Genomic DNA, 15344 nt, shown 5'->3' with positions numbered 1-15344 from the left:
CTCCGCAACATTGGAATGTTTGCCTTGTGCTTTACCGATGGACGTACTGTACGCTAATCTCACGAAAAATTGGAGATTTTTGAACCTGTGACTTTCCGGTTCTGTGCTGTTGCTTACAAGTTTTTTTCGGGGGACCTTGCCGGGAACATTCAGCAAATTTAGGACTCCTGTTGGGAAGTTCCCTTCTTGGTTCATTATTGTACCGATCAAATTAAATATTTTTTCTTCCTCTAGTATGATATTCCGTATTCACTGATTTGTTTGTCGAACTACGTCACTTTTTGTTGCTAAAATTGTCCACACAGCCATTCTTTGTTTACGTGGATTCTCCCTATAATACGATACACTTTTGCGATGGGTTGATTTGTTCTTCTGTCTGTACTACGATGTATGACTCATCTGTTAAGACGATTTTGCCGGAGTGCAGATAAAGCGATATGTGCCGTTCCCAGATTGTATTCTGGAATATTCTAGAACATTCAAAAACGTTCTTTAACACTACCACTTTCAAACACATTCGTTCGTAATGTTTACAGATTGAGTCTAATCTTTGTATTGCTCATAGCAAATCTTTTTCATTTCTTATAAAATAACCATGGCTAATGGCAGTAAAGCATGTATTCAGTATTAAACCAGATTTAAAATTAATTATTTTTGCGGCTGTCGGACTCGAGTATTGGAGCCACACAGAAAGAACACGCTTTCTTAGTAAAACAACATGAGCAAGTGCGTAGTACGAACACGCGTATTTCATGCTTTCCAAATGTTAAAGTCTCTACATCAAAAGATGGAAAATATAACTTTAAAATTGTAACAGTACAGATTAATATCACTTTGTTTTATTAGCGTTTTGCCATGTAACACATTTCCTAACAATTGTATTTATAGTTAACCTCATTATTCATGCTAAAGTATCCATTGCTACGTTGCGTTTCTATATTAGTCAAACAGGTAATCACTGTCAACGGAAGCCTTTTCATATGTTTTCAAACCGCAATACGTTCCAGTAATGACATTACTAACCAACAACCACGATGCTGTTTCGACCGCAATTCCCACAGATAAATCCGCTCGCCTTTCCGCGAATAAACCCAATCACTGAAATACTTTTACTCTACGAATCCAACGTAATACTTTGAAACTTATAATCGTACCTTCTAGCAGGTACTTTCGACCATTTATACGTGACGCTGCGCGTAAGTACCCGCAGCAACGACTCCCTTCTACGCGATCGACTTTATCATCCCAACTGACAACCAACATCACATTTGCAGCACATTGTTCTTGGGGTTCCTTTGCTGTTTTCCGCCGCACAGCGTTTTTTTTTTTTCTGTGGCACCATGGCTACCAGATGATTTGTTTCATCATATCATGCAGCACTCTGCCTTGGTTTGAATTACCCGCAGGGCGTCCAGGACCTCTTGGTACTGCAGCATTGGAAGTCAGGTAACATTTCACAATGTAGCGCCGGAAGTGCAGCTGAGGCATATTTATGCCAGTCTTTCTATGAAGAAGCCACCCATTATGTATAGAGATATCTAGAAGCCTCCCATATTTTTGTGGTATTCTCCAATTACATTAGGTCCAGGTACAAGTATTCTTTTCTTCTCTAGTCTAGAGTATCGGGCAACGGTGCTGACTGGACTGATACCATGGCTTCTGGAAGCAATTGTTACTGTAGAATTATCTAGCCATCTGGCAAAGATTATTCCACTTTCCTTGGTGCTCTTGTAATTAAAATCTCCTCTCTTATTCCTTTTGGACATAGGGTTAGAAGGTATGAGATGACACTCTTTAGGCACACAATTTTCACGAATAGTCCCAGTTGCACCAAACCTCGTTGCTTCACGTAGATCAACAATGTTTGTGATGTAAACAAGTTGTCAAAATAAAACCTGTAGGGAAGGTGTTTGTTCTTTTCAGGAAGAAAATCGATCATTTGAATCAAAGGAGCAGCACATTTTCCAAATGCTTTCTCATATTTTTCATTGCTCTGAGGATCAGCTCCTTGGTATATTTGAAATTCCACTATATAACCCATGGTTGTGTTTAGACACCATACTTTGTACCCAGATCTAATGGGCTTACCTTTCAGAAACTGTTTACATCCATGTCTGCCAAAATACTTTATCATGCTCTCATCGTAAGACAAATCTTGCTCAGGCTGAAAGTGAAGAGCAAACTTTTTTCTTAGCATATTTATTAATAGACGAAGTTTCCACATTCTATCATTAGCATCTATTTTTGTGTTGTCACACAGACAAGTTTCTGTATTTACTATAATCACTCTCAGGAAATACAGAACTAACACTATGCAGATCTTTTTTTTCCAATCTCTGGTTATAGTTTTTAAGATCTGTGACTTTTCCTGTTCATCTGGTTTATCATCAGGAGAGAAATTAATCTCATGTTCACTACCTAACCTGTTTTTACTTGATAAAACCACTTCTGCACCAGTCTGGAGTTGCCTTGGTCCAAGATTATCGACGTTTCCTCTCCCATCTTCTTCCTCAGAATCTTCATCCGAATCCACATTAGCTTCAGGAGGTTCAGTTAATATATCTGTTGCAGCTTCTTCCTCCCCTTCAAGAATAGCCAGGAGCTCATGGAGAGATAGAACTCTAAAGAGAACGAATCGTTATTTTCACTGTTTTGCCTAGTGTGACATATACGCAACACAAAATTAAATCTGTATTTGGAGCCACAAAAATAAGAATTGCATTTTGTAGATAACAATTAACATAAATTTCAGTACTTTTAGCATTATAATCAACCAACATTTAAACAAACTGTATTATAATTTGCGATAAAAAATGATACTTACTTCTTATTCCAAGACATAATCTCACTCAGAGAAGTCTTCTGTACTTGAAGCACCAGTCACTGAACACTTAATGCTTGCAACTGACTGAAACCTACCTAAACATGAACAACAAAGCCTCCTTATCTGAAAGCCATACAACAATAGCCACTCCAAAGCAGGCATTGTTGCCAACGAGAGAAAACAATGACAGGTTGTTACCTAGGCAGAAATGGATTAACGGTGAAAGTGGAGTTAAGAGGAACTATCCTTTTTACAAAAAATGGAAGTATAGTTACAAAATGTAGGAACAAGCAATGATAATAGAGTTTATTAATGACCAGAGTAGAATTCATAGAGGATGTTCTTATCAAACTTCGTGTGACAAATTCCTTACAATCCTGAGAACTGAAAAAATTGCGATAGTGTCATCTAGACTTTACAGAACGTATACGTTTATTAGCACGAGAAAATATATACTTGAAAACACACCAAACAATATCTTGTTTTCTTGCTAAGTGTCAAATACATCAAAACTATTTTTCTTGTCAAATAATTCTGTCCTTTTCACTGCTGAAATGATTTTTCATTGAAACATTACTTTCTTATTCATGCATAGTGTAGGGGTTTTTCTCTGTAACACCTAGATACAACTTGCGTTCTAGATATTTCGTCTCTCTTGTAGGAGAAGACTATTAGGAAAAATAGCAAGACCTTGTGTAACTTTTCATTGTGTCACGAAAACAAAGCAAACAATACAATAAAGATTAAGAAGACAGGTAAGCACAAAAGCCGTTTCTGTAACAGGTGTGAGCTCGGCCAGTACAGGTTAACATCCGATCTTAGCAGACGTGGCCACAGTCACTTGTTTCTACGCATGCGCAGTGTATGGTTTACTCGAAAATTTACAACTCCACACTTAGCGCTATCTATAGATCACTGACATCATAGACACACACGCGTCGTGCTTGGTTGCTGATTTACACGCAAGCACGGAAAGTGCACGAGCCTCACGTAGTCGATTTTGACCAAAAATTCGTTCGTGTGAAAATGTCCTAAAACTACGCGTGACCAGTTGCGCTTGGGCATTGTTGACGTTATATAGCAAGACAATACCACCGTCAGAGAAAAAGTGAGCTCAGCTTTGAAAATTTCAGAACCCAGCGATTAGTAAGGAGTAAGACACCACTAAGTCATAACACCACAAATAGCATTACTCGTTACACACACCCCATACCATGACGTCAGATGCTGAGCCAGTATGACGATGACGAATGCGGCATGGCAACGAGCGTTTTCCTCGGAGCCTTCGCAGGCGGATACGTCCATCGTAATTCCATACCCAGAACCAGGACTCGTCCGGAAAGGACACGTGGTGCCTCTCCTATGTCCATTGCTGTCGCTGGGCGCACTATTGTTGTCGCACCTCACTGCTGCCTGGTTATGGAAAGCCGCAACAATGATGGCAGTACTGACAGTTGGTCTTACTTCAGACGCCGTTGCACACACTGTGTAGATACTTACTTGTCTTTATGCGCAAACAAGTGCCAGCTGGGTATAATTTAACTGACCGTGTTCGGTGTCATGTAGTGCAGGCTGCATACATCTCAGGACGTTGAAACATCGTAGGTATGTTCGTTAATCGGTATGCTCAGACAGTAGGCTGAAAAAATAATGGTTACATTTTCTGCTACCAGTGGACAATATGGCGCTGTAAGCAGCCAGAATGTGGTGTGCGTACAGGAAAAGGAGAGGAACAATCACGCGAGAACAGTGGTTCTGGCACGTTTATCAGGATAGGGTCACATGTTACAAGACGTGTCCAATGTGGTCTCCCGATTCAGTAACATGATGCTGAAACTGTGACACGGCATGGTCGACAGTTTCTCGCAGAATATCCGTTGTAATCAGATCTGTATGTCATTGTATGGTATCCTTCAGATCAGGAATAGTCTGGACAAGTCCGTGACAGACACAATCTTTCGGATATTCCCACAACTAAAAGTTACATGGATTTAGGCCAGGGGAGCCAGACATCTTGAAGTTGCCTCGAGCTGATGCAGTCGAAATTGCCTAGAGATGACGCAGTCTTTATCGAAGAGTTCTCGAAGCAAATCCTTCACCTGGAACGCGACATGTGGTGTCGCAGGATCGTGCATGAAAATAGTGTAGCGGACACAGTTGCGTTCTTGCAAAGCTGGAATCACGTGTTGCACAAGGTATGCCTCATAAGGTGCAGATGTCACTGGATACCTAACAGGACTGTGAGATGTCATCTCTTTTGAGAAAAACGAATCGGGAATGAAGGAGCTTGTGAAACCACTCTACAATTACATAAGGAGAGTGCAGTGGACGCTCCTGCACATGTGGTGAACTAGAACGCCGTATGTGAGAGTTCTGTGCATTCACGGCACCGCGCAGACTAAAATGTACCTCGACCGCCCAAACAATATTCCCCAGCCGCATTTCACCGATTTCCATGCGTGCCAAAATCTTAGGGCTTCATTTGATACACTTTCTAAATCTTGTAGGGATACTACTGTAAAATGCACCACGAAATGTTATTAATTGATGGCCAGGTGACAGCCAGTTCCCGTGATACAGCTTGAGCACTGACTGTAAGGTAAGCTATAGCTACAGTCATGAGAATGGGCTGCCTCCCTCTCCCTGCCTGCACAACCTATTTCATTTGTTTTTTCAGATTTCTTGATCATATTCTTCGGCCCATTAATCGAGATGGGGTCTCTTCGAATTGTTTATGTCGGTGATGTTTCCGCAATGCTCGCAATTGCTGCTGTTCTGATGAAACAACTTTACCAGAAGTGTACGCTCCTTCTCTCGATAGCCATTGTGTTTCATACAGGAAACTTCAACCTCATTCACCCTTTACACCAACAGTCACTTAACAAATGAAATCAACACACGTCCCCAAGCGACAAACAGCATAGTGCCTTCAAAGCAGGAAACACTTCACTTTCTGACTCCTACCGTGCTGCATGTATACAGCCCACATCGCAGCACTCGGAACACCGTCAGTTTAATTATAACCAGCCAATACCTTTCCTGATTCGAGTTCAGGCCTAGTGAACCAATTACCTGTTCTCTGGAGTGCTGGTGGACGAAGTAGTGGGATCTTGCTTGGATTCTACAGGGTGATTCAAAAAGAATACCACAACTTTAAAAATGTGTATTTAATGAAAGAAACATAATATAACCTTCTGTTATACATCATTACAAACAGTATTTAAAAAGGTTTTTTTTTCACTCAAAAACAAGTTCAGAGATGTTCAATATGGCCCCCTCCAGACACTCGAGCAATATCAACCCGATACTCCAACTCGTTCCACACTCTCTGTAGCATATCAGGCGTAACAGTTTGGATAGCTGCTGTTATTTCTCGTTTCAAATCATCAATGGTGGCTGGGAGAGGTGGCTGAAACACCATATCCTTAACATACCCCCATAGAAAAAATCGCAGGGGGTAAGATCAGGGCTTCTTGGAGGCCAGTGATGAAGTGCTCTGTCACGGGCTGCCTGGCGGCCGATCCATAGCCTCGGTTAGTTGACGTTCAGGTAGTTACGGACAGATAAGTACCAATGTGTTGGCGCTCCATCCTGCTGAAATATGAATTGTTGTGCTTCTTGTTCGAGCTGAGGGAACAGCCAATTCTCTAACATCTCCAGAGAGTGTGGAACGAGTTGGAGTATCGGGTTGATATTGCTCGAGTGTCTGGAGGGGGCCATATTGAACATCTCTGAACTTGTTTTTGAGTGAAAAAAAACCTTTTTAAATACTCTTTGTAATGATGTATAACAGAAGGTTATATTTGTTTCTTTCATTAAATACACATTTTTAAAGTTGTGGTATTCTTTTTGAATCACCCTGTATATTCTCATGACTGTCGTGAGACCCCGAAAACAAAGAACGATAAACAGCAGTCTTTATAGGTTGCGCTCCTGTTACTGTAAGATTTCTGTCAAAAGCTGGTAGACGCTTCTGCTTCTTACACTGTGCATTAACACAACCTCCTCACAAACAACTAATATTCAAGGGATCCAGGCATTCTGGGCGTACTTCGCTGAGGAAATCTTCTCCATTCATTAGCCGAGGCGTGCCGTCGCGCAGTCGCAACGTTTCAACGAGTTTTCTACTCGCCATCTTCGGGCGAAGGCCGTCGAGGTGTTGCGTCAACAAGATGCCCCGACTCGGCTGATAACCCGAAAAAAAATTCATCAACTAATATTCAGATGAGATTACGGGATGTGACAAAACCCACGCTTAATCTTTCCTTATTTGTACATCACCTTCATTGTGCTGCAGAATTAACGCCTTCATTGTGTTGCAGGTTTAATGACCAGTGTGGTATTAAAAATTATTTTACTCTCTCGGGGTACTTAATTATAATAGGCCAAACGGCAAAAGAATGGTGGATATTCAACCAACAACTTACAGTTCATCAATTTTTGCTGCAGCCTCAAGACTCCTTTCGTAATAATCTTACACTAGACGTCAAGCCGCTGTCCAGCTGGTGGCAGCAGTGTGAGAATGAAGATAAGGCCTGCGTCGCGATAACCTGAATATCGGCCGCTAATACAAGGTGCCTTTGCACATGACAGCAGCATATTCAAATTAGGGCTTCAAGCGTAATAGTCGCACGTCTGACGTGAAAAGTTGATATAGAGTGTTTAGATCTGTTTTTCTTGTGCAGAGTATAGGAATCCGTTTATTACACATGAAAACCACACACCGACGCTATTTTCTCTGCGATTCCTAACCTTTATGTGCCGCAGCAGCTGTCGGACTCGAGTATTGGAACTCAAGGAAACACCTTTTGGGACTTGTGGTTCGATGCGTCGTTGTCTATACAGTAAAATGAAACTTCATACAATTGTCTTATGCATTCGTACACGGAGTGTGCCGCGAGAATATATTTAAAAATCCCTGTAGCTTTGGTCCTTTCTGTAGACTGCTTTGCGGTGACTTTGGAGTCAGGATACATTGCGGCATTGAGTTTGACTGTATAGTCAAAAGAACTGAAGGATTGATGATGCCTGACAACTTTATGACCTGTTGCTAGATCTGTAGCACCAACGACCAGTTCTTCCTGGGTATCTTCTTTAATAATGAATGTAGGAAAAAGCTTTGATATCGATGCAGCTGCGAATCTGTTTGTATGATTCTTCGTGGAAATGTGGTGCCGCATATCTGCCTTAACCTCAGTGAGTTACTGAGACGAAACAGCGACAAATCTCACACAACGCTTCCTGATACGTAAGTCCCTTCTTGGCAAAAAACCACTGTTTTGTGTTATCATACCAAAAGTGACACTTTCTGTTTCCATCATTCTGCATTTTCGTAAATTACGATAAGTTTATTAGGAGGTAAACAGTCGACAATTACACTCCAATCATCGAGGTACCGCCCTGTATATCCGCAGTAAACACTAGAACATTACTAACTTGCACTCGTCCGTATTACGTTTAGAAAGATTCGTATTATTAGATCGCCCTTCAAATGAGAACTGCCCGATTCTTCCGCGAGGTGCTGCTTAAATTGTTCCTGCCCCGAACCACTGGAGAAGTCTGGTATTTTTCCGAATGATAGCGCTCCTGCTCGATCGTCGATACTGGATACGCAACAGACAACGCCATCTGTTGACAAAATAACACTAACTGAGGCTGCATTTACAAATTGTGCTAACCGGCTAACCCGCTAACTGTTGGCGTTACTGCAGTACTTGAGCCCAAGGTCTATAGAAAACAGGTCTGGTCATGCTACCATGATTCTTTGCGATCGCGGCCATGTTGGTTCTAGCCTATGACGCGACTGTAGCAGATTGTTTTTGAACTGGGTGTAGTATTTGTCGCTAGAAAGTGTGTTTATTTGGAAAAGGGTTACTGTGCTGCACGGAATTGTAGTCCAAGTTGCGTGAGGTAAGTAAATTAACGGTTACAAGAATTACAGCTGAAATATCGTATCGATTTTTTTAAAGCTTCACTTTGAGCATTCACTGTTCAAGTAAGGAGAGCTGATGAAAGAAGACAGCTAAAATGGAATCTCATTCCAACGAAATTTGACGTCCCAAATCCACCTAAACTAGTTTCTTCTAAACATCCAAAAGCAGGTACAAACATTTATGAAAGCATACCGTTTTACTCAAACGAAATGAGCAATATTGATCTTACACATAGTCAGTATTTAATTTTTAAACTTAAATATATAATTTCCGACACAAAAGATAGGCAAACTGTTTTCGGAACGGTAATTATTTCTGGAGGCAACCGCTCTGTTCTCGAGCGACATAATACTGTGTCGTCTGCTCTAGCCCTAATATGGCGGCTCCGTAAGGAACACTGGTGTCCAGACCTTCCCTATAGAGACCTTGTTGAGCCAAGCTCGTAATAGTATTTTGCAAAATGGGGACAAAATTGGGTGTTACCGAGGTGTCGGAACAAGAAGGCCCATAATGATGACGATACCGATATATCGGTGCGGATGGCAAGCCTAGGGAAGGGATAGATGGGTCGCTTGACAGCAGCCCCCACCCCACACCCACCCCTTCCCTCCAGATGCGGAGTACTGAGTTTTTATTCATTACACAATTCTCATAAGCTTGCAGAAGTGGTTTCCGTGACTCTGCAAAACTTCTCTGTTAGCCAGGTGTAGCACTGTGTAGCTGGAGAAGTCTGGTGTTTTTCCGAATGATAGCGCTCCTGCTCGATCGTCGATACTGGATACGCAACAGACAACGCCATCTTCTCTTGAGATAATGTAACACCAGACATTCGATTATGGAGCACTCACTAACTGGCTTCATTTGCTAATGAGTCGCTCTGCTTTCCGTAACAGTGAGCACGCTGGTGCTCTACCAATCAAATGGGGGCGGTAAAAAAGCTGCTCTTGTGTGACGTCTCGACTTTCTTTATTCTTCGAGTGTTGTGTGAGGGTGGCTAAGAAACGTTTCCGAACAGTAGAGGAATCAAATTCCCCGTCACAGTCGTCTTAACGTGAGCAACAGATAAGCACAACGCTTCCTAGAGCATTGTTTGTTTCCGCAGAATGGCATTTTCGGTACCGTGTACACTCGCCGAAGCATTAAAATTTGTTGTCTACATTATTACTTTCGAGGAAGATTATTCAAAGGCTCCTTATGACTGGTTATTGTTGTTTATAACCAACAGTGTTCTCAGTTCTGATTTCCTACTTCAGACTTGTGAGATTCAGTACTAAATGATGTTAGCATATGAATAAAAATATCTTTTCTAAATATTTTGCAAGTGTATTACCTAGCTTATTAATCATTTTCTTGGAAACATGTCAAATACAGTCGTAAATTAATATAATTAACATTATAATCAGTCATCGTAGTAATTGCTTTCAAGGTCTTTGACCTTCTACTCATTGATTTGCATTAAACTGAATTAGCGAAGTTCACACTCATTACTACAAATAATCAACACATTGGAACGCAAACATCACTATAATATGCCAATCATTTTCATGCTGGCGCAGCGGCAAACTATAGTCACTCCGATATTCAATACACGTATAGCATTTTCAAACTCCAGAGACAGTTGACGTCTACTTGATTTTCGTATTCATAATCTGAAACGTGCTTGTTTCTACATTCGTCTTGCAAAGTTGACTGAAAAACGATTACTTCCGTAGACGAAAATAGTAATCTTACGCTTTTAAGACTACTGATACCATACCATCTCGATAAGAGGTGGGACCAGACAGCAGTGATTTTGCGTATGCAAAGGTACTAAAAACGATCAAGACGCTTCCAAAACCTTATCCGTACAGTTTCCATACTACTGCATTCTGTGGCACTAAATTTAAACTGGTGCCAGTGTAATCTGACTCTTGTACATACGAAGCCGCGAAGTCAAATGTGGGGGTATAGCTCAGTGGTAGAGCATTCGACTGCAGATCGAGAGGTCCCCGGTTCAAACCCGGGTGCCCCCTTCATTTTTTTTTTTTTTACCTTCTTCGTTCTGTCATGTATACAATGTATTATGTACAACTTCAAAGACTGATCACAAAAAAAAGTCAGTTCCGATTGGGACGCGACAGCGATCGGACGTGTCGGTGCTTCCGCGTAGTCGTAGCGCCGCAAGCCGTGTTTATAATAATTCTTGCATTGTGACCTGTGATATTCTCAGTGCTTCTTCACTACCGTCGTACACAAGCTTCTTAATTCACTCACAGCGGTCCCGGCCGCTCATATAGTGCAGTTATGGCTCCCAATGGTCGAGCCGTCACAAACTCCAATGTTATAGTGGGGTTCGCTTAGTTGACATGGCCGTTAAAGCCAATATCCCATCCTATATAATGGTTTGTGGTTATAAGGCTCATGTCATTTACGAGGGGCAAGTAGGCACTTGTTTTATCTGTAACACGAGTGGCCATTTACGAGAGGATTGCCCACGGCGAGTTGTCGTACTTCGAAACAATCTGCAACAACGACAGAGATTAACATCGGCTGATGTCCTAACTCAATATCAGACGCCTTCTGTGACTGACTCCCAACCGAGTGCATCTGTGTCAGAGGACAACGATCTCGGTAACAGCACCTTCCCACCCTTGCCTCAAAAACCCGTGGCCAGTCACCCCTTAGCCACCGGTGTTGCATTATCTGTCGGTAACAAACAACGACGTACTAGTGACGGTAGTGGTAGGATACAATTCGTGTTGAATCAGAAAAAAAGAGAAAAAAAAGTGGTAGAGCATTCGACTGCAGATCGACGAGAGGTCCCCGGTTCAAACCCGGTGCCCCCTTCATTTTTTTTTACCTTCTTCGTTCTGTCATACACAATGTATTATGTACAACTTCAAAAACTGATCACAAAATTACACATTATACTTTATTAGTGTAGTCGCAGTGCTACGATGACTTTTCTACACTGTTTTTGAAGTTCCGTTTTAATTATTACAGGCTTGTAATTACTAATTTTGTACGCTGTTTCTGAAGTTGGCTTTCAGTAATTACATGCTTGTAATTACTACAAAAGAAAATACTCCGTTGGTCAATGCTCAATTTTCTTGTAACACTGGAGAACTCACTTTGTAATACGACACGAATGAACGCTTAAAAGAAGTAGCAGCTGGATTTTACGAGATTTTCCTGTCAGATTTCGAAGTTTGTCATTTATTTCTTCGTTCTGCGTGTGTTTATTGCAGTGAAAAATAATTCGGATGCAAGGACTAGGAGGCACAGTGCGCAGTCACTGGCTACCAATGTACATAGTTCTACACAGTTAACGTCATCAGCTTTACATAGCGACGTACATGCCATCTTTTTTAAAAACACGAGAATTCCAATAAAATTAATAATTGCACTAACATTGTTATTTGTATTGGGATTGTTTATAGTAGGAATCGTATATTTCCGTCCCTTTGATCTCTATTCCACTTTTGCAGGACAAATAATTACTAAAAATTTATTAACTGGACATATAAGAATAAAATCGAAGACAGTATTAGTATCATAATATAATCATGCATTCCACCGATTAGAAAATTTTTATTTCGTGTTGTCTTGAAATTTGTAGAGTAGATGTAAGTTTTGATTAATGCTACGAGTGAATCATGATTTATCTGTTCGTCGTAAAAAAAACTAACAGACAACACTACGATCCAAAACAGCCGCCTCATTCGTATACTATAAAGAGATACGCTTTAGGCATCTGCGTGAAAAAAAAAATTTCGAATTATGCGACTGAACAAACCCTCGAACTTTCTACGTCTATAATCCAATAAAGTATACGCTGCTCTCTCTGCAAATGTGACATTCTTCCAACAAAGGGCATTGCTTATGTCTACGAAATTAGTCCGTTAACATTAAATCAACCGTTGCAAAACCTATACTATTCCTTAAGACTAATCCCGTCCGTGGTTCATAGTTCATAGTCCCAGTTTCCGGTTGCCTACCTGACACCTTCCAGGGGTAACAAAATTTTACTTTCACTATTTCATTTAATTACTGACGGAATTTGAAAATTTAATATACTGTCATAATATACTCATCAAGAATAAAGTTAAAGATCTTACATAACAAGATAATTATTACTGTTAGAAACAGTGTATATCTCTTGAAGCGGCTTAGCTCACGACGCGCAAGATATCCAGTATATACACTCCTGGAAATGGAAAAAAGAACACATTGACACCGGTGTGTCAGACCCACCATACTTGCTCCGGACACTGCGAGAGGGCTGTACAAGCAATGATCACACGCACGGAACAGCGGACACACCAGGAACCGCGGTGTTGGCCGTCGAATGGCGCTAGCTGCGCAGCATTTGTGCACCGCCGCCGTCAGTGTCAGCCAGTTTGCCGTGGCATACGGAGCTCCATCGCAGTCTTTAACACTGGTAGCATGCCGCGACAGCGTGGACGTGAACCGTATGTGCAGTTGACGGACTTTGAGCGAGGGCGTATAGTGGGCATGCGGGAGGCCGGGTGGACGTACCGCCGAATTGCTCAACACGTGGGGCGTGAGGTCTCCACAGTACATCGATGTTGTCGCCAGTGGTCGGCGGAAGGTGCACGTGCCCGTCGACCTGGGACCGGACCGCAGCGACGCACGGATGCACGCCAAGACCGTAGGATCCTACGCAGTGCCGTAGGGGACCGCACCGCCACTTCCCAGCAAATTAGGGACACTGTTGCTCCTGGGGTATCGGCGAGGACCATTCGCAACCGTCTCCATGAAGCTGGGCTACGGTCCCGCACACCTTTAGGCCGTCTTCCGCTCACGCCCCAACATCGTGCAGCCCACCTCCAGTGGTGTCGCGACAGGAGTGAATGGAGGGACGAATGGAGACGTGTCGTCTCCAGCGATGAGAGTCGCTTCTGCCTTGGTGCCAATGATGGTCGTATGCGTGTTTGGTGCCGTGCAGGTGAGCACCACAATCAGGACTGCATACGACCGAGGCACACAGGGCCAACACCCGGCATCATGGTGTGGGGAGCGATCTCCTACACTGGCCGTACACCACTGGTGATCGTCGAGGGGACACTGAATAGTGCACGGTACATCCAAACCGTCATCGAACCCATCGTTCTACCATTCCTAGACCGGCAAGGGAACTTGCTGTTCCAACAGGACAATGCACGTCCACATGTATCCCGTGCCACCCAACGTGCTCTAGAAGGTGTAAGTCAAGTACCCTGGCCAGCAAGATCTCCGGATCTGTCCCCCATTGAGCATGTTTGGGACTGGATGAAGCGTCGTCTCACGCGGTCTGCACGTCCAGCACGAACGCTGGTCCAACTGAGGCGCCAGGTGGAAATGGCATGGCAAGCCGTTCCACAGGACTACATCCAGCATCTCTACGATCGTCTCCATGGGAGAATAGCAGCGTGCATTGCTGCGAAAGGTGGATATACACTGTACTAGTGCCGACATTGTGCATGCTCTGTTGCCTGTGTCTATGTGCCTGTGGTTCTGTCAGTGTGATCATGTGATGTATCTGACCCCAGGAATGTGTCAATAAAGTTTCCCCTTCCTGGGACAATGAATTCACGGTGTTCTTATTTCAATTTCCAGGAGTGTATTTATCCAGTATTTGAGAGCGAGAGCACGAAAAAACTTTACATATAATTTCAAATAGTTCCGAAACGTTCTATCGCTAACACCCCTCACAGAATGATGAAAGGAAAAATGTTTACCGCTTACTCCATTTTTTCTGTAAGATTTCAGAATCAGGCATGATGTTTTAATTTATTACTTCTTCACTACTAATTACTTACGCAACGCATCTGGCAGGCAGTATCCACATATATCACCGCATGTCCCTCCAAAATTGTGTCATTGTACTACACACAGGTCAGAAGAAATTGTGTCATAAACACTGAGATGTGCGAAAACAACAGCGCATATTAGCCAGATTATAATCTTCCAGTGCTTCATAATGACAACATTTAGCGACTTTCAAAAAATTTTAAACTTCATTTCCAACCTTTTCCGAACTTTTTCTCGGTTGTCTGCTTAACATCAAATATTTAACACATTAGCTCATTTGTAAAGAAATCTGACGTTTGAAGCCGTTTTATACGCGGGAGCCCGATTCTTTAAAGAAACGGTGTGGGGATTACAGGTAATACACTGGAGAGAAGTTCCAACAATGAAAAGGACCATCATCGTATCGAAAGTATATAACCAGCCGTAGAGCTAAAGAAACACGTAGAGATGCCTGCAAAATTCTATAGGATCATAAGCGTCGGCAAGTAAGGACTAGAGGGTGACCCCCCCCCTCCTTCTTCCGCCCCCCCCCCCCTCCTGAAATCTGAGTACGGAGTTTTTTTATCACATTTTATCAGACAACAAATATTGTGGGGATAAACATCAGTTCCATGGATATTCCATGAACTCTTATGGATCTGGATAAATCATTTATATCAGAAATAGCCGTTTCGTAGTTTCACCTGCCGCTGGATGAATTTCTGCGGACGCACTTGCATATGTCAAAAAGAAGGGGAACTAATAAACGTCTTCTTCTAAACCATAACACTCGTTGACTGAGATAAGCAACTGAA

General features: G+C 42.3%; 1 protein-coding gene and 1 non-coding gene across 2 annotated transcripts in view; both read left to right on the top strand.

Annotated features, from left to right (window-relative positions):
- Positions 1–15344, top strand: part of LOC124594824 (platelet glycoprotein V-like) — a 126941-nt gene that overhangs the window by 92052 nt on the left and 19545 nt on the right. The gene's annotated exons all lie outside the window — the stretch shown is intronic.
- On the top strand, positions 10698–10769 carry Trnac-gca. The gene has a single exon. It is a non-coding gene; the product is annotated as a tRNA-Cys (tRNA).

This window comes from Schistocerca americana, chromosome 2 (assembly GCF_021461395.2).
Source record: "Schistocerca americana isolate TAMUIC-IGC-003095 chromosome 2, iqSchAmer2.1, whole genome shotgun sequence".
Taxonomy (NCBI): domain Eukaryota; kingdom Metazoa; phylum Arthropoda; class Insecta; order Orthoptera; family Acrididae; genus Schistocerca; species Schistocerca americana.
This window is presented reverse-complemented; position numbering and strand designations above follow the sequence as displayed.